This window comes from Giraffa tippelskirchi, chromosome X (assembly GCF_054371585.1).
Source record: "Giraffa tippelskirchi isolate mGirTip1 chromosome X, T2T-mGirTip1v1.2.pri, whole genome shotgun sequence".
Taxonomy (NCBI): Eukaryota; Metazoa; Chordata; class Mammalia; order Artiodactyla; family Giraffidae; genus Giraffa; species Giraffa tippelskirchi.
The window spans coordinates 23,712,802-23,736,235 of record NC_137289.1 but is presented as its reverse complement, the minus strand read 5'-3'; positions in this window follow the sequence as shown (position 1 = coordinate 23,736,235).

The window sequence follows — 23,434 nt, the reverse complement described above, 5'->3', positions numbered from 1 at the left end:
TCAATAAATTTTAAAGGACTGAAATAAAAAAGAATATGTTCTCTGACCTCAACATAATTAAATTAGAAATCAATAACAAAAAGATGTCAGAAAACCCTTAACTGTTTGGAAATTAGATGACGCACTTGTAAATAATCCATGGGTCAAAGTATAAATCAAAAGGGAACTGGAAAGTAATTTTAAATGAAAGAAAATGAAAACAACATATAAAATTTGTGAGACACCCCTAAAACAGTAGTTAGGAGGATGTTTCAATGACCTCAGTTTCAAATTTAAGAAGCTAGAAAAAAGAAGAGAAAATTAAGCCCGAAGTAAGTAGAAGGAAGGAAATAATAAAAGTAAGTGCAAAAATCAATGAAATAGCACATCCCCTCCAAAAAGAAAGAAATTCAATGAAACCAAAAGCTGGTGCTTTGAAAAAATCAGTACTACTGATAAATTTCTAGATTGGTAGTACTAGTTATGTGGTTGTATGTCATGGCTTCCCTGGTGGCTCAGACAGTGAAGAATCCACGTGCAATGCAGGAGACTCAGATTCAATCTCTGGGTTGGGAAGATCCCCTGAAGAAGGAAATGGCTACCCACTCCAGTATTCTTGCCTGGAGAATTCCATGGACAGAGGAGCCTGGTGGGCTACAGTCCATGGGATCGCAAACAGCTGGACACGACTGAGCAACTAACACACATACATGCACACACACACATACACACATTTGTCAAAACTCATTGAATTGCACACTTTTAATGGGCAAATTTTATTGTCTGCAAATTATACCTAAAGAACAGATACTTCATGCCGGATGACATACAAATGACCAATAAACACATGAAAAGATGCTTAACATCATTAGTTAGTCAGTGAAATGCAAATTAAAGCCACCATAAGATACCAGTACACATCTGTTAGAATGGCTGAAAATTTTTTAAAAAATTACAATACCAAGTGGAAGCAATGGGAACTGTCTTACATAGCTGATTGAAGTATAAAGTGGTACAACCATTGTGGAAGTCAGTTCAATAGTTTCTCATAAAATTAAAGATAAGCCAATGCTTTGGCCCAGTAATTCCATTCTAAGGTATTTGTCCAAGATAAATGAAAACATATGCCCACAGAAAGCCTTGCTCAAAGTAGCTCTATAAAAAAATCAAATCAAATCAAAATGGAAACAGGCTAGATGACCAGTAATGGGTGAATAGATAAATGAATTGTGGTATATCTATACAATGGACCGCTGGTATATCGATGCAATGGCATACCAATATACATTACAAATTGTATTGATGTGCAACCTATATAATGTTGTATTAATACAATGGATAGTCAGCAATAAAAAGGAACCAACTACTGATATATGCTACAACATGGAAAACCTCAAAAGCACTATGCTAACTGAAAGAAACCTGACACAAAAGGCTAGATACTATATTATTCCATTTATTTGAAATTCTAAAATAGGAAAAACTAACCTAAAGTGACAGAAAGTAGGACAGTGGTAGTCAGGGATAGAGAGTGGGAGTGAGATTGATTGCAAAGGTCTTCAAGAAAACTTTTTACCACGAGGGAAATGTTGTCAATCCTGACTGCAGTGGTGGTTTTCCCATGGTTGCTCCCTGGGTGCTCAGAACCTGGGAAAATACACTTTGCATGGCCCTTGTCTTGTAGGGACTATCTGAATCATCCAAAACCAGTGTGTTAGCTGGTTGCCCCATTTCATGCATTGTGTCAAAGAAACACTGCAGTGGCTGGTGGATCAATCTCCTTGCCATGTTGCCCTCCGGAAACCAGGTCCCAAAAATGCGAGTCCCATAGATGATCCCACAGGTGAGAATCCTGAAGTTCCTGGGGGCCCAAGCAAGAGGGGTAAGGGTCGAGAGATTCAAAGTGTGCCTTGAAGGGGAGAAACTGGTATCCCACCAACCTGCAACCCATTCTGTACTCTGGCCAGCCCCACCCGGATGATATTGCTGACCCCTGACCAGGCACGAAAGGGGACCTTGGAAAATTGTAATGAAGGTGTTTCAAAGCATAGTCCCCCACCCTTGAGATGCAGGGTGTGGAGCAGGGGCCCTATTTGCCCAAGTCTAAGATGGTACTGGTTACGTGGGTATAATATCTATTTGTCAAAACTCATTGAACTGTACACTTATAATAGGTACCTTCCATTATATATAAATCATGCCTCAATAAAGCTAAGAATTATTACTAACAATTAAAAAACCCCTTCTATGTCAGATTCCCAGGAACTACTCTAGACAGAATGAGATTGTTATCTGTTTGCACACTCTGGGAAACCCTTATCTGTTGGTTCTCAGTTGCCCACAGGATCACATTCAAGCCCTTTAGGTGGGCCTACCACACACTTCCTAAATCAGCCCTAACCTACCCCTTCAGCCTCAGCTCCTGAGATTCCCTTCCCCACCCCATGCTCCAGACACAATGAACTTCAATCACTCCCCCTTGTAAACCTGTTTCTCTACATGTCAGGTTTCCTCTGCTTGAAATGTCCTTCTAGTGCCTCACCTTCTCCATCCAAGGAATTTCTATCTTTTAAGGTCCATCTAGCATGACACTTGTTTTTGTGTAGCCTTCTGGATCCCCAGAGTTGGATGATCCCTTCTCAGTACTCCCACGAGTCATGGGACACACTTTTCATGATGATGACACTAGTCAGCAGTGGACTCTCAGTACCTGTGCTGGGGTTTTCTCCTATACCAAATTGTAAATTCTTCCAGGGCAGGGACCATAGCTTCTTCCACCCAGCACAGTGTCTGACACATAATAGGCTCTTGATCCTGTTGTTGAATGAATAAATGAGTCACTGATTGACTCTATTCCTCTTTTGTGACTCTTAATTGGGTGCCATCATTGGAGAGTGGCTTCACCACAAGAGTGACCTATAATAATCAAGAAATTTTAAGAAATGACCCAGACCAGAGAGGAGGAGTCTTTGGCCAAGGTTCCATTTTAACCCCTCAGATTATGTCACTGATATATTTCGGTTTATCCAAGACCTGCATTTGTGAGATGGCCAGACCTGGGCCTCAGTCTGTGGCCAACATTAGGTGTCAGATACCCACTGTCTTCATCATCATCACCACTACCCTTTAGTGGGCACTTATTATGTGTCAGGCGCTGGGATAAACAATTTTGTATCTTGCCTTATTTCATCTGCACAATAACGCTGGAAGAAAGGGGCGATTGGGTTGAACCAATATGACACTGGCACTTTTCAACCTTTCTTAACCTACAAAATCGCATTTTCATATGATTCAACCTAATATTTATTACCATCCCTTTGAAGGAGCTAAGGAAACCAGAGTTCAAAGAGGTGGCGTCCCTCACAGAAGTTGATCACCTAGTGAGGGACTGAGCCCAGATGTGAATGTCCGTGCCTCTGATTCCAGAGCCTGGGCTATTGCCCTCACTCTGCCCAGCTTCATCAGCTGTGAAATTCCTGCTATAAGCCAGTCCACAGAGGCCAAGAGGTTGGGCAGGGGCGGGCCTGGCTAGGGTTTCAAGCACTCTTTTGCAGGAGGGATGAGCTGGCTGGGTCTATGAATGTTAGCCTTTTAGTGGTCATGTTTCCAATTTCTCTTCATTCTCTCCCTCCTCCAGAATCCACCCCCCACACATACACACACATCCAGAAGGGAAGAGCCAAGCAGCTGACTCACACACCACACTGCCACAGCCTTGACTTTGTTCACGTACGCTCAGCGGCTTGAGACTCCTGCCCCACCTCAGTGTTGTCCTCAGTTGGCACCTTGAGGAGCCGCTGAGTTCTCCCTTGCACTGTGGAGATGGCTGCACTGATGGCCCTGGATAAAACCATAGAAGTTGGCAGAAGCTCAAATCTTAAGTCAGAGGTGATGCCTGGCACCCTGAAAGGGTACAGGCAGAAGTGGGGAAGTCGTGCCAGCTGGGTCTTTGGGTCTGGGGACGAGCCAGCAGCAAGTAGCACAGACCCCCAACCTCAGCAGCATCTCCCCTGCCCCAGGAGCTGCCTGTTGAGACCACAGGCCTGGCAATGTTGGGGGCTGGGAAGGGAGAGCCATGGTGCAGACTCCAGTAACCTCCCAGGAGGAGCTCACAGTGACCCCAGTTCATAGCATGATGGCAATGATGGAGCAGGGCTGGGACTGGGGTGGGCAAGGAATGGAGGCAGGGAAATGCAGACTTGGACAGGGTCTCAGGCATCAGGTGGGCCTGAGAGGGCAGGCTGGGGGATAGAGGGAGAGGTTGGAAGCTCAGGCAGAACCCCTGTGATATTCCATCTTGAGATGAGTGTTGGTGTGGGGGCGGGAGAGTCAGGCTGGCCACGAGGGAGTCTGGGGCTACAGAGCCTGGGCCACAGGATGAAAGATGAACCGGAAGGGCTTCCTGCAAGAACTCCTGAAGTCTCTGGCTTATCCTGGCATAACTAGTAAGAGAAGCAGACAGACCCCAGGATCTCACTAACAACGGCTCAAAGGCTAGTCTTCCTCTTTCCTCATGAGGGGGTTGTCTGAGGTGCCGAAAAGCTGAGGGCTGGGGGTTAGGAGGCCTGGCTGCTAGTCCTTCCTGCTTCCTGGAGCCCTCTCCTTCTGGGCCTCTGTGTTGCCATCTTTACAGGTGATGAAGCGGGATAGGTGAAGTGGAGTCATGGCTTTCAAACGTTTTCAGTCTGAAGTACTTTCTTTAAACAAAGCCCGACAGAACAGTTCAACATATAAAGCAGATGAAAATTGGCCTACTCCTCTCTTCCCCAGAGTTGCCCCCAGAACCTCCACGGCAGTGCAGATTCCCTTTTGAAGACCCCTGGGTTAGAGTACTGGTCTCTAGACTTGAATATGCATCAGCATCCCCTAGGGGGTTTGCCAAAATACAGCTTTTTGGGACCCCCGCCTGAGTTTCTGATTCAGTACATATGGAATGGGGCCAAGAATTTGCCTTTCTAACAAGTTTTCAGATGATGCTGATGTTACTGGTCCAAGGACCACACTTTGAGAACCACTGGGTTACATGACATCCCTGCGCCTTTCTATGATTCATGCTCAATCAGTGTTTACACTAATCTGATTCAGATTTTTTTAAGATATTCAAGAATGAGGGAGCACCTGGCTTTGTGAGCATGGCATCAAATTCTAAATGATCTGCCTATGGGTCTCCTTAGGGTTTAAAGCCAGGCTAATGAGTAGTCCAGGGATTGACAAAAGCATAAGCCTATTCTTTAATGAGTTTACAGTCTGATGTGGCCTCTCTACCCCCCAAGAAATAACTCCCGCGCTAATTCCAGCAAAAGAGGTTATTCCATGTTAAGCATTATACTTTCCGGACATCCCCTTTTTTTCCAGGTAAACTCCCTGGAGAAGGGGTGGCCGTCTGGTCCCTGACCCCTCAGTATTTCTCAGATACTTTCCCCGGGTATAATGAGCATCACCTCTGTCTTCTGTGAGTTTTCCCAGGGCAAGGACCTCACCTGTATCATTCTTCCCAGCATCTCCCATGGCTCCTGGCCTAGTGCCTGGCACACAGTGGGCATTTGTTACAAGTCTGCTGAATAGAATAAAGAAAGCATGAGAGCTCCAACTGGACTCAGGCCACCAACCCCCCTCCCAGGCCTGGCTCACAGCTTCCAACCCCAGCCTCTGGTCAAGGTTGCTCCCTTGGGGACTGTGGAAGGGCGTGTGTGGAGGGGTGTTTTCCCCATTCACCTGGAATCGCTGCCGTTTTGCAAACTGCTTCCAAGAATGTCGGGGGCCTCCCATTCCCTACATCCTCCTTTTCAGCCTCACCACTTTCTTAAATAAATTGGCACTGACCCTGGTGACAGACTTGATCATTTCCCTTTGCTCTGTGATTGTGTGAAGTGACTGCCAAAGACCGTTCCTGAAGACTCAGCACATTCCATGGGAGGCAGTGCGGAGCCCATCTGCTCCCCCCGAGTGCTTCCTCTCCTTTATTGTGCTATTTTGGCTTCAATGTCCCATTTGGACCAGAGCATCTTCCAGCCAGTGGGGAAGGGGAAACGGTGGGGAGGAGTGCCTGCCTTCCTTCTTCTCTTACTTGTCTCCCTGGTTTCTCGGGAAATAAATCAACAATACTCATACTACGTGCCAGGCACCGCTCTAAGCTCTCTGCATGTGTTCATGTAGTTAATCTTACAGCAGCCCAGATGGGGAAACTGAGGCCCAGAGAGGTGAAGTCACTTGCCCCAGGCCACACAGTCTGCACAAGATGGAGGACTGGCCCCAGGCGGGTCTGGCTCTGGGAGCTGAGTTATTCGTCCCTATGAGCTCTACCGCCTTGCAGGTCTTGGATTCTTGAGGCTCTGGATCTGGGCCCAGTGGTACCTGAGGCCATGGCCTCTCTCCATCGTCACTATCTATCAGCAAAGTCTAAGGTCACTTGCATTAAAAACGAAATTCTTAACAAAATTATGGTTACCTGGAGGTAAGAGAGGTGGGGGAGATAAATTGAAAGATTGGGATTGACATATTCACTCTCAGTTCAGTTCAGTTCAGTCACTCAGTTGTGTCCGACTCTTTTCAACCCCATGAACTGCAGCATGCCAGGCCTCCCTGCCCATCACCAACTCCCAGAGCTTATTCAAACTCATGTCCATTGAGTCGGTGATGCCATCCAACCATCTCATCCTCTGTTGTCCCCTTCTCCTCCCACCTTCAGTCATTCCCACCATCAGGGTCTTTTCCAATGAGCCAGCTCTTCACATGAGGTGGCCAAAGTATTGGAGTTTCAGTTTTAACATCAGTCCTTCCAATGAATATTCAGGACTGATTTTCTTTAGGATGGACTGGTTGGATCTCGCTGCAGTCCAAGGGACTCTCAAGAGTCTTCTCCAACACCGCAGTTCAAAAGCATCAATTCTTCTGCACTCAGCTTTCTTTACAGTCCAACGATCACATCCATACATGACAACTGGAAAAACCATAGCCTTGACTAGATGGACCTTTGTTGACAAACTAATGTCTCTGCTTTTTAATATGCTGTCTAGGTTGGTCATAACTTTCCTTCCAAGGAGTAAGCGTGTTTTAATTTCATGGCTACAGTCACCATCTGCAGTGATTTTGGAGCCCAAAAAAATAAAGTCTGCCACTGTTTGCACTGTTTCCCCATCTATTTGCCATGTTAAATAGTGATTCCCTGGTGGCTTAGTGGTAAAAACTCCACCTGCCAATGCAGGAGACTTGAGCTCAATCCCTGGGTCAAGAAGATTCCCTAGAGAAGGAAATGGCAACCCACTCCAGTATTCTTGCCTGGGAAATCCCATGGACAGAGGAGCCTGGTTGGCTACAGGAGTCGGAAACGACCTAGTGACTAAACAACAATATGTAAAATAGATAACTAATAAGGGTCTACTGTATAGCACAGGGTTGTTGTTATTGTTGTTTAGTCTCTAAGTTGTATCCAATTCTTTGTGACTCCATGGACTATAGCCCACCAGGCTCCTCTGTCCATGGGGATTTCCCAGACAAGAATACTGAGTGGGTTGCCATTCCCTTTTCCAGGGATAGAACCCGGGTCCCCTGCATTGCAGATGGATTCTTTACCACTGAGCCACCGCAAACTCTACTCAATACTGTGTAATGGCTTATATGGGAAAAGAATCTAAGACAAGTGGATATATATATTTGTGTAACAGATTCACTTTGCTGTACACCTGAAATGAACACAACATTGTAAATCAACTCTACTCCAACAAAAGTTAACTTTAAAAAATTCTTTGCATAGCAAAGGGTGTTCCCCTTCCCTTGCCAATGATCCACTCATTTAATGTTTGAACTCCCAGATCGAGGTCAACAGGAGAATGTGGATTCTAGGGTGAGTTGCAAGAGGCTGATATAATTATGCAAAAACAGCTGTGGGGAATCGAGGACTCACTGCATGCCCTTCTCTTTCTGCACTGCCTGGTTTACATCTCACAGGAACCCTAAAGTGGGTTGCAGGGAGGAACAAGGGCTCAAAGGGCCCCCAGCCAACCACATCCCTAACCCTTGTGCACTTCATTGCCACACAAGATGCCAACTAGCTAGGTGGTCCTCACTGGGATGTCAGGCATTGATTCATTCAATCCTGTATTGATTCATTCAGTCCTCACAACAACCCCAGAAAGTGGGTTCTATGATTATCCCTACATCCCTATCTCACAGAGGAAGCAGCTAAGGTATGGAGAGGTCAAGAAACTTGCTCAAGGTCACAAGCCAGGAAGCAGCAGAACTGGGATTTGAACCCAGATGAGTGACTGGGACTGTTGGCTCGCCGATGTATGCCCTTCCCCACGACACTATATTGCCTCTTGGTGTGGAGGCCATCTCAGGGCCCTTGAGGTGCCATGCTACCATAAACCTTGCCCATCCTTTTTTCTCCATGTTTCCCTGCTATTCCAGGTGGACTTGGAACCACAGTAACCACAGCTGGAGGCTCTGGAGTCAGTCCTCGGTTCAAATGTCAGCTCTGCAACTCACCAGCTGTGTAATCTCTGTTTCTCTCTGTGCCTCAGTTTCCTGATCTGTAAAGTGGGGATAATAAAGGTAATGACTTCTTAGGGTGGCTCTGAGCATTTAGATCAAGGAGGGTACATTCCCCCTCTACCACCACCTCCTCTTCTCCAGGCCAGCGTCAGCATCCTGCCAGGGAAACAGTGCTTCACGCCCTTGAACTTATCAGTCTCACCCTCCGTGTCTGTCTCTTCCTGTCCCCAAAGAAAGGCAGCCTTCAGTTACAGATTCCCTAGGCTTTTCAAAACTTGGTGATTACAATTCCTCCCAGGAGATCAGAGAAACCCATTTCCCTAGCATTCTGAGCAGGAATTCTATTGTCATTCGGTAAGTCAAACATGGCCAAGGTGGCCCAGCCCATCTCCCTTCCTCCCCACCCTTACTATAGTCAGAGAAAAGACAGCTTCACTGAAACAAGCTCCAGCAGCTCCCCATGGCCAGAGCTTCCGAGGGAGGAATTCACGGCAAAGGCACCCATTTCAAATATTTATTTGGAATCTGAGAAGGCTTTGCCAACACCAATGATTGTGGAAATGACCCTCTCCTTCTCCCCTTCTTCACAAAAAGTGCTTAAGTACTGGGCAGGGAATAAGAGTTATCCAGCATCTTTTCCCACCTTCCTGAATGTCTTTGTCCTATAATTCTAGTCTCCTCTAGCTGTCTACTGTCTTGTATCTTAAGCTCAGTGGAGTAGAGCATCAGGCTGCGTATGAGCAAGCAGTCAGAATTGGGAAGGGAAGACCCCTTTGCTTAGTTCTTCATCCACAGGGTTGAGCCCTAACCCTGGCCACTGACTGTCCCAAGTCACATTCACAGGCTAAGTATACGATCACAGAATGAGGGAACTCAAACCTAGAGAGGTAAAGCAACTTGGTCAGTATCACAGAGAACCAATCCTCCATCCCAGCCACATACTGACCATGAATTTCAGACACATTTTATATGGATGTGGGGACTTTCCTGGTGGTCCAGCGGCTAAGACTCTGAGCTCCCAATGCAGGGGGCCTGGGTTCAATCCTTGGTCCAGGAACTAGATCCCACACATGCCACAACTATGAGCTTGCGTGCCACAACTAAAGATCCATCGTGGAACTTTCCTGGTGGTTCAGTGGTTAAGATTCCATGTTTCCACTACAGGGGACACAGGTTCGAGCCCTGGTCTGGGAAGACCCCACAGGCTTTGGGGCAACTAAACCTGAGAGCCCTAAAACCTGTGCTCCCCAAGAGAAGCCACCACAGTGAGAAACCTGCACCGCAACTAGAGAGTAGCCCCCACTCTCCACAACTAGAGAAAAGCCTGCACAGCAACAAATACCCAGCACAACTGGAAAAAAATAAAAGATTAAAATAATAAAAATAAGATCCAGTGTACTACAACTAAGACCCGGCACCGTCAAATACATAAATATTTTTAAAAAAACAAGTATATTGGAGAAGGAAATGGCAACCCACTCCAGTAGTCTTGCCTGGGAAATGCCATGGACAGAGGAGCCTGGCAGGCTACAGTCCTCTGGGTCGCAAAGAGTCGGAAACGACTGAGGGAGGAGCAGGCGCTTGCTGGAGGCCCCAGAGCTTTTGATGGCGGAGCCAGGACTGTGGCTGAGGACTCCCAGCTCCCAGGCCTCTCTCACCAGATAGGAGTGTGGAAAACTAGAATCTAAAATATGCCCGAGGCCTTTCCTGGAGGCTCAGTGGTAAACAATAGCCCCCTTGCAAAGCAAGGGATGTGAGTTCCATCCCCCGTCTGGGAAGACCCCGCATGGCAGAGCAGCTAAGCCCATGCATTACAGCGACTGGACCAGTGCTTAGAGCCCGAGAGCTGCAACTACTGAGGTCTGTGGGCACCGGAGCCCGTGCTCTGGAACAAGAGGAGCCACCGCGGTGAGAAGCCTACGCACCACCACTAGAGAGTAGCCCCTGCTCGCCGCAACTAGAGAAAAGTCCATGCAGCATGAAGACCCTGCACAACCATAAATAAATAAAATCATTAAAAAAAAAAAGTATATGGGTGTATCAGTTGAAAGGGATCCCTGTTACTAACATTGCAACTCAAGGACGGGTGAGTGACCAGCACATCTTTGTCTCTGAGGGGGACCCTGTCTTCCCACAGTGCTGGGGCTGTTAAAAAGTGTTCTTGCCTAGTGAGAGCAATTTCTATGATGAAAGAAATCAATAAATTGCTATTGAATGCAGTCCAACTTCATTTTACTCAAACTAATTGCAGGTAGCCCTTCAAATTAGTGAATCATTTGTATTGTAGGTTACTTGTAAAGAAACGAAGCTTTATTGCTTTGAATAATTCACGATCACTCCAAGTAGGCTAACAAATTGTAACCTAATCGAGCTCTTAGGAGACTTGCCTGAGTGAAAAGCTTCCCCAGCATCAATCATTTGTACACAAATGATGCTGCAAAGGAATAACAAAGTTTGTTGCCTTGAAGTATGGAAACTCAGTGCATGGAGCCCATTTATTCAGAAAAATCTTGCTGCTGAGAGTGAGCAAAGTAAGGCCAGGTAAGGCCCAAGCCACCCACATTTGGTACTCATGGAGTGTCTTCTAATGAGGTTTTACTGTAAAAGGAAACAATCATAGACTGACCTTAGGAGTAGCAGGTGCAATCTATCCACTGATGGAATAAAAGATAGTTTTGGAATACTGTCACTTCCTTTCATTTTTATTCCTGAGAAGACATTAAGGGGGAAAAAAGTTACCAACGCAAGTCAAGTACCTCAGCGCTTTGTCAAAACCCGGAACAAACATTAAGAAGAAAAAAATCTGAAGGTCGAGGAAGGGAAGTAAACAAGAAGAGTAAGTAAAGCATGAATCATCCACTACCACCTGATGGTTCCTTAAAAATAAAACCAGGGAAGGAAGTAGAGTCCGTGCCACAGCTTAGCATTTTGCTAGAGGACCTGGCACCAACTCTGTGCCCTTTATCTCACAGAAGGAACTGACCTTTGGCTTTTGACTTGTATTGCCTTTTCCTCAAGGGCCCAGAGAGCCCAGAGTGAGATGATGCTCACCCGCAGTACTGGTACCCACCTCTCCCCTGGATGCTGGGTGTGGAAACAGAAGAAATGCATCCTATTTGCTTCAAATTGAATTACTTACACCTTGTTTCCCAAAGATTTCAGGTGGCTTACAGCAATAAAATAACGATAAAATAGAAACGGAGAGTCAGGAGCAGTGGAAATATCAATAGAACTTTTTAAAAGCCAAGTGTAAAATACCCTCAAGGCCATCTCGTGCTGAACCATACGGAGCTAAAAAGAACAGAGTTGAGATTCAATCTGGCTCAGTCCAATGGGCCATCTCCTGAAAGAGCACAGGCTCCCCAGATGGACCAGTCTTTAAGTGCAATCTTGGGCTAGATCGCTAACCTCTCTGAGCCTCAGTTTCTTTATCTGAATGATGGGCCTAATAAATATTATCTATTTCATAGACAATTCAGTGCGATGATGCCTGTAAACCACTGAGCCCCACTGTCTGGCAGAGAACACAGGCTCAATAAATGGTAGCTATGAGAACCCACATGAAGACAGCCTCACATTAGGCAATGCAAAGCATTTGCCCATGATGGCTCTTGTCTGATTCTCACACTAGCCAGGACTTGGACCCAGGATCACAGAGAAGGGAAGCAGAAAAGGGTGGAATGTTTTAGGGCAAGCATCCTGCAGGCCATGGTACCTCTGAAGGATGGATGGGATTGTCAGAGATGGAAGTGCGGTATGGCCATGGAATGAGGCGGCAGTGTATAGGGACAGTAAGAAGACCCTCCCTAGAGCAGAGGAACAGGTAGGAAATAAGAGTGGGGAGTGGGGATAGGGCAGGACAGGCTCGCGGAATTGCTTGACTCTGGCCAGATGGTGAAGGAATTTGGATCCCATTTGACAGGAAACGGGGAGTCATTGAAAGATTTTGAGCAGGTTGAGCAGGGAAGGATGTGACACGTTGAAAGGGATGCTTTCAAGGGTGGAGTCCGTCTGCTGCTGTCTGCTCTGTGCAGGGTGGGGTAGGGGTTGGGTGGAGGCAGAGATGGCAGGCCAGCTGCAGGGACGCAAGGAAGAGACAGATGTCAAGAGCTCAAGCTGAGGCGGTGGGGATGGAGAAGGGGGGCAATGTCCAGTCCCAGTGAGAGGGGCACGTATTGTGCATCTAGACTTAAAATTCCATGAAGGCAGGGACAGTGTTCACTTTGCTCATCATGGTATCCCCAGGATCTAGCATAGTGCTTGGCACAGAGTAGGTGATCAGCAAGTATTGAATGAATGAATGAATGTGTTTCTGCATGCCTCCATGCAGACAGATACTGAATAAGCATAAGAATGGCTGCTCGGCTGACAACAAGCAATAGTACAAGGAAAACAAAATAGATGATCATCCTCCCAAAATCTCATTGCTTTCACTAACTTTCTTTCACTGTTTCTGGACCTACGCTGACAGTCTGATATAGGAAGGTGTCCCAGGAAAGCCAGAGCAGGCTGAGAAAGACGCCACTTAAAACAGAACATGTATTGACATTAATGTTCTGTAGGAAGCATACCAAATACACATTCCCCAGACAGTTCACACAATATAGGAACATTACAAAGAAGGTAAATTATAGATGAGAGGAGATTTTTTTCAATGAGGGTATTTACCTTACAAAAGAATTAACTGAAAATCCACTTAAAGAAGCAAACTGCCTTGTTATTATACTTAAGACCAGGATTTGACTTACTAAAATTGGATTTCTATCCAAGACAATGTAGAATAGTGATGAAAAGCCCTGATTTGGGAGTCTGGAGACTTAACCCTTGGTCTAGGAGAGTAGCAGAACAAGGTGGTTAATAGAACAGCCCTAGGATCAGGCTGCCTGGGTTTATGTCCGGGCTGCACCTCGGGCAAATGGCTTAGCCTTTCTGAGCTTCAGTTTCCTGTGATAAGAAAACATCTGATTCGGCCTCATAAGGTTACTGTGAGGGTTAAGTGATGTCATGTGTGTAAGGTGTGTGGCAGTACCTGTAGGGTCTCGGTGAGGATTGGCTTTGACGTTGAATCTTAGCTATATGACGTTGGGCAAGTCATTTCCTCTCTCTAGGTTTTGGTTTCCCCTCTCATGAGCCTGGTTTCTTTCATCCCTACTTTAGGAATGTGGTCCCTACCTATACTACGAATTCATCACCAAACACACATAAGGGTGTCTCCACCCTCTAGGGTCCCCAGTTGATAATTCTGCCCTTAGAAGGACCAGTGGGATTCCAAGAAAAGTGAGAAGGCCCAAATGGACACAAGACTAGGATAGATGCATTTCTTTAATATACTTTGAGAACATCCCAACTGACTCACTCAAGTTCCACCCTTAAATTCAAGCCTTTTCGGCCCCTTGCAAGCTGCCCTACTTCGTGAATCATCTTCATTCCAGAGTCTAAGGGAGAGTGATCCTGAGAGCATGTCTCTTCTCTGAACAGCTTCCCCAGCCCAGTTTAGAATAAGGATCCCGAGTACTCTTTTAGGTTTCTCTTCCCCACCCCAACTCCAACCCAGGGAACTGTGATAGAATCAACCTCTGCTGCCCTCTGCTGTCTAGCCCCAGGCATGCAGGCTCCACTTGGGCAGGTTCAGTCTCTCCAGCCCGTAGCTGCCACCCTGAGTTCAGGAGCACAATACTAATGTCTTCTGCAACATTTGCCCTCAAACCTAACCAATACAAACATGCACTTAGTCTTTCCTATTCAGACCCAACAACGTTCCCAAGCCACAGCTGCCATGATCCATGAGTTTGGAGCTGCTGTCTTCAGCAAAGGAAGCGAGCTTCGAGCCAGCCATGTTCCCATCTACGCCTCCTTCTTGAAGGTTCCACAGTCATTTATTGATCCTGAGCCTTTGCTGTGTGCAGGGCACTGTGCTAAATGTTGCATATGCATGATCTTAATAAATCCTGGCTACAACCTTGTAAATAGGTAAAATTATCATGATCTCCTCACATGCCGTAACTAAAGATCCCACATGCTGCAACCAAGATCAAAGCTCCTATGTGCCACAACTAAGACCTGGCACAACCAAATAAATAAATAATTTTTAAAAATTATTGTTATCTCCATTTTACAGAAGAAACTGAGACTCAGAGAAGTGAATGTCTTGCCTAAGGTCACAGAGCCAGGGAATGGCAGAGATGGAGCAATTGCCACCAATCCTAACTGGTTTTCCTGCCTCTACTCTCTTCCCCTCAAACCAGCTTCCACACCATGATCGGTGGGTGAGAACACAGACTTTGGAGCTGCTCTAGCAGCTCACCTTCTTGGCTGAAGGAAACAGCTCCAAGCTCATGGACCACAGCAGCTGGGGCTTGGATATATCAGGTCTTCTTATGGAAGATTGTATGTGTGTCTGTGCTGATCAGCAGAAACTGCAGGTGCTTCAGAAAACAACCACAAAGATCTTCAAAAGTATTAGGAGGTGGAATTGACAAAATATGGTACCTGATTGACTGTGAGGGCAGTGGGGAGGGAAGGGTCTGAAGTGGTCGTCAATGTTCTGGCTGTGGCAACTGGGTGGCTAGGGATGCCAGTCACAGAGTTGGGAACTTGGAGATGCTGGATGACAAACCTGTTGGGGTACAGGAGAAATGAAGAGATCCATTTTTGAAATGGTGAGCGTGAGAGATCCAAGTGGAAATGGTCCAGGGGCAATTGGTTGTATGAGTCTTGAGCTCAGAAAAGAGGTGTGGACTGGCATCCCCTTGGTAGATCAGTGAAATTATCCAGGGAGAGTGAGATGCAAGAGAAAAGAAGATGGATGAGGGCAAGGCATCAAAATTTAAGGTGGAGAATATAAAGGCGTGTAGGTAGAGGACAAAGAAGCAACCATGGAAAACCAGGAAAAATTGTCAAGGACGTCAAAGAAAGGGAATGTTTAAAGGAGGGGACATTTCTACTAGATCAACTACCACAGAGAGGTCAGCGCCCTTAACATGGTCTTTTAAATTTTGTCATTAGAAGGCTATTCTGTTTATCTATTGTTATGTGGTGTTGTTTTTTTTTTTTTTTTGGATCATTACATTGCATTTTTTTTTAACTTTACAACATTGTATTTGTTCTGCCATACATTGACATGAATCCACCATGGGTACACACGCTTTCCCCCTCCAGAACCCCCCCTCCACCTCCCCCCCCATCCCACCCCTCCAGGCCAAATGCAAACTAGTACAGCCACTATGGAGAACAGTGTGGAGATTCCCCCAAAAAACTGGGTTTTTTTTTTGTTTAAAGAAAGTCACTCTAAAACTTAACGGCTTAAAACAACAAAAATCACTGTATTATCTATCCTATTCGCTTTTGTAGTTTGCATGCATTGGGAATTTGGGGCACTGAGCAGTCAGGCTCAAGGTCTCTCGCACAATCGCAGTTAAAGAGTGACTGGAGCTAGAACACTGGGTAACAGAGGCGGTGGAGCAGCTGAGGCCTAGCCGGGCAGCTCTCTTTCTCCATGTGGTCTCAGGGCCCCTCCAAACCACGTGTCTGCATGGGCGACCTTGAGCTTCCTCACAGTGTGGAGGTCTCAGGCTATAGGTGGGCTGCTGACATGGCAGCTGAAGGCTTCCAAAGTGAGGCTCCTATATTTGTATATGCCAGAAACAAACAATCCAAGACGAACTTAAGAAACTAATTTAAATTATAATAGCATGCAAAAAGATAAAATATATATCAGTAAATATAGCCAATGAAGTGAAAGACACGTATACCGAAAAGTACAAGACATTGCTTACAAGAATTAAAGAACACCTAAATAAATGGAAAGATACTGTGTGTTCCCAGATTAGAAGATTTAATACTGTTAAGATGGCAATACTGCCCAGAGTGATCAACACAATTCCTGTCAAAATTCCAGCGGCCTTTTCATAAATAGAGACACATAGAGAACGAACATATGAACACCAAGAGGGAAAGAGAGGAGTGGGATGAACTGGGAGGTTGGGATTGACACATATACACTTCTTGTTATTACTCAGTCGCCCCGTTGTGTCTGACTCTTTGTGACCTACTACGTATAAAACCTACTGTACAGCACAGGAACTCAACTCAAAGCTCTGTGGTGACCTAAACAGGAAGGAAATCACAAAAAAAGGGGATATATGTATAGCTGATTCACTTTGCTGTACAGAAGAAACTAACACAACATTGTAAAGCAACTATACTCCAATAAAAACTAATTTTAAAAAATTTCAATGGCCTATTTTGCAGAATTGGGAAAGCTGGGCATGGAATTCATGTAGAATCATAAGGGGCCTTGAGAGCTAAAACAAACTTGAGAAAGAATAAAGTTGAAGTACTCCATTTCCCATTTTCTAAACTTACTAGAAAGCTAGAGTAACTAAAGCAGTGTGATACTGGCATAAATACACACATATAAGCCAATAAAATAAAATTGAGAGTCCAGAAATAAACACATATTTATGACCAATACATTTTCATTAAGGATACCAAGGTTATTACATAAAAATTGACTCAAAATGAATCTATGACGTAAATATAAAAGAAATAATTATAAAACCCTTAGAACAAAACATAGAGGTAAATCTTCATGACCACCCAGATTTGACAATGGAATTTTAGCTGTGACACCAAAAGCACAAGCAACAAAAGAAAAAATAAATTAATTGAATTTCATCACAGTGTAAAACTTTTGTTCATCAAAGGGCATATCAAGAGAGTGAAAAGGTAACCTACAGAATGGGAGAAGATATTTGCAAACCATGAATCTGATAAGGGTTTAGTGTCCAGAATATATAAAAACTCTTACAATTCAACAAACCAATTTTGAAATGAGTGAGAGACTTGAACAGGCATTTCTACAACAAGATATATAAACAGCCAAAAGGCACTTGAAGAGATGCTCAGCATTATCAGTCATTAGGAAAATGTGAATCAGAATCATGAACTACCACTTCATGCTCCCATTAGCGTGTCTCTAATTTTAAAAATGGAAAATAACAAGTGCTGGCAAGTCTGTGGAGAAACTGAAACCCTCATGCATTGCTAGTAGGAAGGTAAAATGGTGCGAAAAATACTTTGGTGATTCCTTGAAAAGTTAAACATAATTACCATATGACACAGCAATTTGAATCACTTCCAGGCATAGGTGCAGAATTAAAAACAGGTGTTAAACAAAAACTTGTACATGAATATTCCTGGCAGAACACTTCACAATGGCCAAAAGGTGGAAATAACCCAAATTTGGATTGGATCTATGGATGAATGGATGAGCAAATTGTGATATATCTATACAATGAAATATTACTCAACCATAAAAAGAATGAAGTACTGATACAAGCTATTGATCCAACTTGCATGAACCTGGAAGACATTATGCTAAGTGAACGAAGCCAGACACAAAATATCACATAATGTGTGATTCCATTTATTTGAAATTTCCAGAATAGGTAAATCTAGAGAGAAAGAAAGTAGATTACCGATTGCCAAGCATGGGAAGATGAGAGGGAGGAATGGGGTGTAACTGTTTAAAGGGTGTGGGGTTTCATCTTGGAGTGGTGGAAATGTTTTGAACTAGATAAAGGTGGTGGTTGCACAACGCTGTAAATGTACTAAATGTCACTGAATTGCTCACTTTAAAATGATTAATTATATATTATGTGAATTTCACCTCCATTTAAAAAAATGTTCCAGCAAACAGGGCAGGAGCCGTATAGCCTTTTCTGACCTCTCCTCAGAAGCCACATGGTGTCACTTTCATCACATGCTACTGGCCAAAATTGTCACAAAAACCTGTTTAGCTTCAAAGGGAATAGATACAGTCCCCCAGTCTCTGCGGGGAAACACCCAGATCTCCAAAGCTCATGGCTGACTCTAACAAGAGCAGCTGGAGTGGAGTGGTAGGGGCTAAAATCAGGCCACAGTGGAGGAGGATCAGGATGGAAAACTTAACCAAAGGGCATAAAATACCTGAATCAATGAAAAGATGTGAAATGTTCCAGAATAAAAAGATGTCATCTTAGAAAGACAGACACTTCCCCCAGATTAACCCATACATTTAAGGCAATCTCAACTTGAATCATGACATAGATTTTTAAGGGACTTGAGGAGCTGATCTTGAGATCATGTAGAGCAGAAAATATGTAATTATGACAAAAGTATTTGAAAAGGGCTGGGAGGGGGAAGGCTTGCACTACTGGCTCTCAAAACGCAACACAGATTCTACTAATTAAAAGAGTGTGGGACTTCCCTGGTGGTCCAGTGGTTAAGAATTCGCCTGCCAAGGCAGGAGAGATGGGTTCCATCTCTGGTCTGGGAAAATGCCACGTGTCAATGGGCAACTAAACCCGTGTGCCACAAGTACTGAGTCCTCGAACTCTAGAGCCTGTGCTCGGCCACAAGAGAAGTCACCCCAATGGGAAGCTCGTGCACCACAGTGATGAGTAGCCCCTGCTAGCCACAACTAGAGAAATCTCACATGCAGCAACAAAGACCCAACACAGCCAAAAAAAAAAATAAAAAATATGTTTTTTTAAAAAAAGAGTGTGATGGCACAGTAACAAACAGATCAATGGAACAAAACAGAGAGTCTAGTACAGTCCCAAGTATGTATGAGAATACAATACACACACTAAAAAGGAGTTGCAAATCAGTGAGGAAAGGTATACTAGTCAATGGGCTTCCCTGGTGGCTCAGACGGTGGAGAATCTGCCTGCCATTCGGAAGATCCAGGTTAGATCCCTGGGTCAGGAAGATCCTGGAGGAGGGCATGGCAACCCACTCCAGTATTCTTGCCTGGAGAATCCCATGGACAGAGGAACCTGTCAGGCTACAGTCCATGGGGTCACAAAGAGTCAGACATGACTGAAGTGACTGAGCACGCACACACGTGTACTAGTCAATAAATGGTGTTGTGACAATTAGTTCTCAAAATGGGGGGACAGGAAAACCACAGTACTATTGGATTTGTACCTCTTTCAATATCCAAACATAAATTCCAGATGAAATAATGAGCTATAAGCACACATGCACTCATAAAAAATAATCTAAAACTCTGAAGAAAATATGAGATAACATTTCCTTTTCAAATCACAAATTCTCGAAATTATAAAATAATCTCTTGATAGATTTTTGACTACATAAAAAATTTAAATCAAAAACAGACAAAGCTAAAAGGAAGAAAATATTTGTGGTTTATAAATATTTGTCATATGTCAAACAGATAATGGAAAAATATGCAAAGTATATAAAGATCTCTTTTTTGGCCTTGCCATGCAGCATGTGAGATCTTAGTTCCCTCACCAGACACTGAACCCAGTTGCCCTCTGGAGTGGAAGCTTGGAGTTTTAACCACTGAACCACCAGGTAAGTCCCAAAGATTTTTTTTTTTTAATCAATAAGAAAAAGACAAACCACCCAATAGGAAAATGAACCAAGGCTTTCCTTGGTACTCAGAATGAAAAAAATAAAGGACAAATAAAAACATATAAAACATATAAAAAGATAATTAACCTTTACTAGTGATCAGGTAAGCGTAAATAAAAGAATGTGAGGCCAATTTTTACCCATCAAACTGACAAAATTTTAAAACATTGATGAGGGACTTCCCTGGCAGTGTAACTGTAAGGGTTAATTTTAAATTCACGCTGGATCTGCTTCTGTGACTGTAAGTAACCCTTATTTTGCTGCTTTTGTTATTATATGTATACATAATGACCTGCCTCAGGGGGATAACCTAAACTCACCTACCTGTGAAGGGCTGCAACATTCTTGAATTCTTTGTGTGGCAAATGGCACTGCTCCCCTCATCTGCTGCTTACGGGCATGACTCAGAAATTCATACTTGGGGAGGCCTGAATCGCAGATAGATGTGGCATCATTGTTTGTTGATATGATAGGAGACACTCCATTTCACACCATCCGTGAAATGTCTGTAAGGAAGTGAAAGTAACACATCCTCCTGCCTGAGGCTTGCCATTTTAGGAGATTTTATTCGAAGGATATCTCCTAGAGGATTGAATGGTCTTTTTACTTTGTTTCCTCACCTCCCCCCCCATCTCTGATTCATAAAAGAACCTGGCATCCAGGCCCCAACAAGATGGTTCTTTTGAGACACTGGCTTTCCAAATAAAGTTGTATTACTTGCCTTAACCCCTGGTCTCTCAGATTTATTGGTCTATCCTGCAGTGAGCAGAGAGCTTGGACTCTGGTAACAGCAGCCCAATGGGTAAGACTTCACTTTCCAATGCAGGGGGTGTGGGTTTGATCCCTGGTTGGGAAGCTAAGATCCTGCATGACTTGGTGCCAAAAAACCAAAATATGAAACAGAAGCAATATTGTGACAAATTCAAAAAAGTCTTTAAAAATGATTCACATCAAAATAAAAAATAAAACATTGGTGAGATCCAGTGTTGATGAGATTGTAGAAACAGTTATTTTCATACCCTGTTGGTAGGAGTGTGAACTGGTACAGCTGTTCTTGGAAGGTAATTCGGCAGAATCTATTAAAGTGAAAAATGTACACTTTTCTACTTCTGGATATGGGAACAAGAAAGGGAGCTAAGGCAGGACAAGTAAAAGGATTGCCAGGAAGCATCGAGAGACCTGCTGAGGTTGGACACCATGCATTTGGAGTGGCTCCAACCAATAGAGTTGTGATATTTTCTCCTGTGGAGAAGACACATGGTTCAAAAGCCCTGGGGTTCACTCAGTCATTAAACAAATATTTGAGTGCCTACTAAGTGCTAGGCAGTGTTCTGGGCTCTGGGATACAGCAGTGAACAAAATAAGCAGGGTCCCTGCTCTCATGGAGCTTGCATACTAGTAAGAGAGATATACAAAAATAGACAGATACAAAATATAATGTCAGGTAAACACTCTGAAGATAAAGCAGAATAAGGGGATACAGAATGCCAGAGGTACTGTTTAGATAATGAGATTAGGGAAAGCCTCTCTGCAGAGGTGACGTGTGAATGGAAGTCTGAATGAAGTAGAGTGAGCCATGTTGATATTTGAAAAAAGAGCATGCCTATTAGTGGAACAGTGTATGCAAAGGCCCTGTGATAGAACACACTTTGCTTGAGCATGGAGATTGGCAGGATGGATGTGGTGGAAGGAGGCAGGGACAGGAGAGTTAAATGTGCTGGTAAAAAGGTTGGAGTGATGGGTTACATCATTTGAACCTAAGAAGAAGGGAAGAAAGACCAGGGGATGCTGATAAACGGAGAGGAAGAGCATAGGGTAAGTGACAGGAAGTTTCGGTAAAGTTGAAAAGCAGATGTACTAGAAGTGAGGGAGGGAGGACTATTGCCAGAAGGGTAAGAGGATGTGGTCAGAAAATGGGAGGTCAGAGTTCATATCAGAGGATGGTGATCCCAAGAAATGATGAGGCCAGAGAATGCTGCTTTGGATGGGGGTGAGGGGTTGAAGAGGAGTGGAAGAGAAAGGGCTCTGAACTTGAAAAACTAGGACATGAAGTGGATCATGGACGGGAACCTTGATGTCACCCATAGTAAAGGCAGACATGTGGGGGAAAGGCAGCCAGGAGCTGGTTGCCATGGTCATCTCCACAGCTGGGGAGGTGCTGGGAAGCAGGCGGCAGGAACCACGACAATGGCAGCAAGAGGACCAATGGGAGGTTCGACCTAGCCAGGGGGTCAAGGAAAGCTTCCCAGATGAAGGGACATGAGATGAGACTTGAAGGAGAAGAAATTCACAGGGCAAGAGAGGCAGGAAGAGCACTGAAGGCAGAGCAAAGGTCCTGTGGTAGAGAGAGCACTGTGAGTAAGAGGCACTACTGGAAAGGCAGTGTGGCTGGAGAGACAGAGCAGAGGAGGACAGATAAGTAAAGGGCTCAGGCTGGTTGGGAGAGTGCCCAAGGACCACAAAAAGGACCCTGAAGTGGAATTGACAAGAACCTTGGTGAGCCTTGGTGAGTTCAATTCACCAGGCTTGTTTTGAGCCTACTCTTTGCTGGGCTCTGTCTTGGATGATTGGTGCATACAGTGATTTATAAAAGCAAGTTCTTGCCCTCAGGGGTGGTGACCTAGGAAGAGAGAGTCAAGAAAGCAAAGGGTCAATGCAAGCTTTTAATATAGAAGCTCAAATGAAATGCTTTGGGAGCCTCCACAGTGGAGGGATGAATTTGAGATAGAGGTCAGGACTGTTGGACAAGGTGACCTTTGAACTAGACTCTGATGGTTGGAGAGAATGTGGGCAAAAAGAGATGGGTGATGAGACATACCAGGGAGGAAGGCCTTGACTGCTCAGCTGGAGAGATTGACTTCTATCCTGAGGACAGTGGGAGCCATAGAGGAATTTCAGATGGGGATGACAGTAAGGTCTAATGGAGGGAGCAGGGGATTTGAAGCCCCCAAAGCCAGATTTGAGTCCCAGTTCTGCCACTGATCAGCTTGGACCTGGGCCACACCACTATTTTTCTCCAGCCTGCCTCCTCTTCTGCAGGTGAGGACCACCCTGTCTCGCAAGATGGTGGACTAACATTATGGAAGAGTGGAAAGGGGCTTGGGAAGCAGCAGACATGGGCTCCACCCACATGGCAAGGGGTGCTGGCCTCTTGCCTCAGAGGTCACATCAGCAGTTAGATCCGAAGCCCCCTCCCACCTGCAGAACTGCAGGACCACAGGTCCCCTTTCAGGGTTCATCCTCAATATCTTTGGACATCCCCAGCATGCTGTTTCACAATGTTCCAAGTGCACACCCTTGGGTCTCTGACTTTCCGGCTGCCACAGGCTGCTCCAGGCCATGGTGCCACCTGTCTGCGCTCTCTTGGGCTGTTGTTTATGTCAGTACCACCAATCTGCCCCTGACCCCCATGACCACTGCCTGCAGTGCTGTTTCCACACCTCTCCTGCCAATGCTCACCCCACTGGTACTGCACGAGGCTGCCAGGATGCTCTCTGCAGCTCTGGCCTGCTGGCTCTCCCTTTGCTCTTGGGCCATC